Genomic DNA, 4,298 nt, shown 5'->3' on the forward strand with positions numbered 1-4,298 from the left:
AGAATCAGCTTTTTTTAAAGTTTGAAACTAACCACAGTCTTGCATAAATCCAGGGAGCATTCATTCAATAAACACTGCTGGTTTGAGGTTTGTGAGGTTTGTGGCATTTTAACTTGCTCCATTTGCATCCTTTACCATCCAGCTCCACGGGAGGCTTGAAAACAAACAGCTTGTAATCACAGTGAAAAGCAGCAACAAGGCAGCCACCTGAGAGAGCAGAAGAGGGATAGAGCTCTTTCAAAGCCTCATCCCCAGAGAACTGTCATTATTTACCTGTCTGATGGTTCCTTGGAAGACTCTACTGTCTTTAAGCTAGCTTGGAGCTTCCACAGTACAAACAGCCTTTTGCCCAGGGGACATGCTTGGAAAAGAATTAGAGGAAAGTTATTCACTTCGCAGCCACCTGAGGTGGTGAATAACAGTTGGAGCAAGCAAGAGGCTAATTTAAAAGCTAAAAAAGGAAAATCTCATAATGCCCATAGGAACTTTGAAAGCTTCAACGTATTCCTAGGAATCTAGAAAGCCACATACATGCCCAGGGACACGCACATGCTCAGGAAAGACCTAAGAAGACCCTAAGCTCTTATTCTCAGCTGATCTTGAAGCTCTGTACATGCAGAAGTAAAGACTAAGGCAGAGTTGTCAACAGCACATCTGAGTGTTGAAGGTGTGTGCCACCAATGCACAGAGAGCACCTGGGCACAGACCAGGAGACTTATTAACTCCAAGCATTTGAGGAAATCTGGTAAATCATTAGCTGACTAGCCTCCTGAGTAGAGATTTCAGTGGCCACACATGATAAAGAATACAGACTTTACACAATCAATCAGTTTAGAAAACTCACTAAACAACATAACAATGACAGCGATAACAACAAACACTGGGGAGGGGAGACTCTGAAAGCTGCCAAGTAATATTATTTAAAATGTCTAATTTTCAACAAAAATTATGAGACAAGCAAAGAAACAAGGAATAGTATCTGACACAATAGAGGAAAAAAAATAATTGATACAAATTGTCCCTAAGGAAGCGCAGATACTAGACTTGCTAGACAAAAGACTTTAAATCAGCTATTTTAAATATGTTCAAACAACTAAAGGGTAACCACGTCTAAAGAACTAAAGGAAAGTAATAGAACAATGTCTTACTATGTAGACAATATCAATAAAGAGATAAAAATTATTTAAAAAAAACAAAAAGATATTCTGGAGTTGAAAAGTACAATAACCAGAAATTAGAAATTCATTAGAAGGGCACAAGATCAGATTTGATGTGGCAGAAGAAATAATGAACAAACTTCATTGACGACAGAACAGGTCAACTGAATTTATCCAGTCTGAAGAACAGAAAGAAAACAGTGAAAAATGTTGAACAGAGCCTCAGAGACCTGTGGGATATCAAGTATTCAAACATATGCATAATGGGTTCCTCAAAAATTAAAAATAGAACTACCCTATGATCCAGCAATTGCACTATTAGGTATTTACCCAAAGGATACAAAAATACAGATTCAAAGGGGTACATGCACCCCGATGTTTATAGCAGCATTATCAACAATAGCCAAACTATGGAGAGAGCCCAACTGTCCATAGACTGATGAATGAATAAAAAAGAGGTGGTATATATATATATATAGGTGGTATATATATATATATATATATGTATATATATATATATATATAAAATGGAATATTACTTAGCCTTCAAAAAAAAAAGAAATTTTGCCATTTGCAACAACACAGATGGAGCCAGAATGCATTATGCTAAGCAAAATAAGTCGACCAGAGAAAAACAAATACCATATAACTTCACTCATATGTGGAATTTAAGAAACAAAACAGATGAATGTATGGGAAGAGAGAGAAAAAGAGAAGAAAGGGGAACAAACCATAAGAGACTCTTAACAATACAGAACAAACTCAGGGTTGACGGAGAGAGGTGGGTGGGAAATGGGCTACATGGGGGATGGGTATTAAGAAAGGCATTTGTTGTGATGAGCACTGGATGTTGTTATATAAGTGATGAATCACTGAATTCTACTTCTGAAGCCAATACTGCACTGTATATTAACTAACTAAAATATAAACAATTTAAAAAATGGTTAAATGAAGAAAATATATATGCATAATGGGAGACCCAGAAAGAGAAAAGAGGAAGGGACAGAAACAATAGCTGAAGAAATAATGGCCAACATCTTCCCAAATTTGACGTAAGATATGAATCTATACATCCACAAAGCTAAACAAACTACAAATAAAAGTTAAAAAAAATCAATTAACCACACACATCATAATCTGTTAAAGGTGAGAGACAGAATCTTGAAAGCAGCAAGACGAAAACAACTCATTGTGTACAATGGATCTTCAATAAGATTAACAGCTAGTTTTGCTTCAGAAATCACAGAGGCAAGAATGCAGTAGGAAGAAAAAGACTATCAACCTAAACTATCCTTGAAAAATGGAGGAGAGGGAAGCCTGGGTGTCTCAGTCAGTTAGGCATCTGACTTTGGCTCAGGTCATGATCTTGTGGTTCGTTAGTTCAAGCCCCACGTTGGGCTCTGTGCTGACAGCTCAGAGCTTGGAGCCTGCTTCAGATTCTATGTCTCCCTCTCTGCCCCTCCACTGCTCACCCTCTGTCTCTCTCTCTCTCTCAAAAATAAATGAACATTAAAAAAGAAAGAAAGAAAGAAAGAAAGAAAGAAAGAAAGAGAAAGAAAGAAAGATGGAGGAGAAATTTAAAAAATCCCTGGATAAACAAAAACTGAGAGAATTCATTGCCACCATCTCTGCCTGACAAAAAGTACTAAAAGGAGTTCTTCAGGCTGATAAAAGGACATTAGACAGCATCACAAATCCACATGAAGAAACAAAGAGCACTGGTAAAGGTAATACTATGTGAGTAAAAAATAGCATAAATGAATGTATTCTGTAATTCTTTGTGTCTCCTACCCGATTTAAAAGACACTTTGCAAAGAAAAAAAATATAAATCTGTGTTGATGGCACACAATACATGAAGATCTACAGGACAATAAAAGCACAAAGGAGGGGTAAAGGGATGAATAGAGCTATATAGGAATAGAGCTATATAGCATATTAAGTGTATATATGCTATTGAAATTAAGTTGATATTAATCCAAATTTGATTTTTTTAATAGGTGAAATGTACTGTAAATCATTGTTTACTTTCCTGGTTAAAGAAAAAAAACCTTATAGTCAATTCTCCACTCACAAGTAGAAGAGGAATAGAAAAAACTCGATTGTTTTTAATCTGGCGTTTATGTGTACCTTTCATTTCACACGTACAGTTTACTGGGTGTTACTACCCACCACCAGCAGAATAGATACAAGTAAAACCAAATATCAGAAAGGAAAAAGTATTAACAAAAGGAAGCTCAAAAAGATGTCTTCAGGAGAGTGGCCAGGCTAGTCAGTAGGAGCAGACCGTGTGCAGTAAGACTCTGCTGCTCTTCTCCTCCAACTCCTACAGCAGCTCATCAGTCTCATTCTCTATAGCCTCCGTGTGCTGAATGCAATGGCACAACTCACAGATAAGGAATGCGTCCAGGGTGGCCTCTTTATGGTTGTCCTGGATGTCCACATTGGTTACATGCACTGGCTGGCAGGTATCTTGCTCTTTGGAATTCAGATCTTCCACCACCTGATTGTACACTCTCTCTTGACAGGTGAGAATCAGCTCAAACAGTCTCTGCAGCTCTGAAACCTTTCTGGCCAGGGCTTGATCCTCTTATTTCTATCCAACAGATGTAAAATGCCATTCTGCATATAGAGTTCTTTGTCTTTCCTAAGGAGATTGTGGTACATCTGGTCATATGTAGTTTTGAAATTGTAAACTTTTGTCTTGTCAAGTGCCGGTCCTGGGAGCTTGACATGAGTTCCTGTTCCAAAGGACCAGAAACTGAATCTCTGTTTGCTGAGAATGTCGTGCATCTCCATGCTCCGGTTCTGGTTGCTCGAGCACACCACTGCCACAGACAGCAGCAACGATGGCATACTGGTGACTACACTGACCACAACACACCCATTCAGGGACTCCCACCCAGCCATGGCACTTCTGTGCAAGCCAATCCAAACCTGATTGTTAAAAACTAAGATGTTAATTGTAAATCCCAGGGCAACCATCAAGAAAATAACTAAACATAGCAAAAGAAATGACAAGGGAATTAAAATGGTACACTAAAAGATATCTATTGAACAGAAAAGAAGGCAGTAATGGAGGAATAGAGGAACAAAAAAGCTGTAGACCACAAATAAGAAAACAACAGACCTAATCCTGCTCT

The 4,298-nt window shown here is 38.1% G+C and overlaps 1 pseudogene; it reads right to left on the bottom strand.

Annotated features, from left to right (window-relative positions):
- Positions 1–3,427: 3,427 nt before the first annotated feature.
- LOC102952234 lies at positions 3,428–4,011 on the bottom strand (annotated as a pseudogene).
- Positions 4,012–4,298: the final 287 nt, after the last annotated feature.

The sequence above is a fragment of the Panthera tigris genome, chromosome D2 (assembly GCF_018350195.1).
Source record: "Panthera tigris isolate Pti1 chromosome D2, P.tigris_Pti1_mat1.1, whole genome shotgun sequence".
Classification (NCBI taxonomy): domain Eukaryota; kingdom Metazoa; phylum Chordata; class Mammalia; order Carnivora; family Felidae; genus Panthera; species Panthera tigris.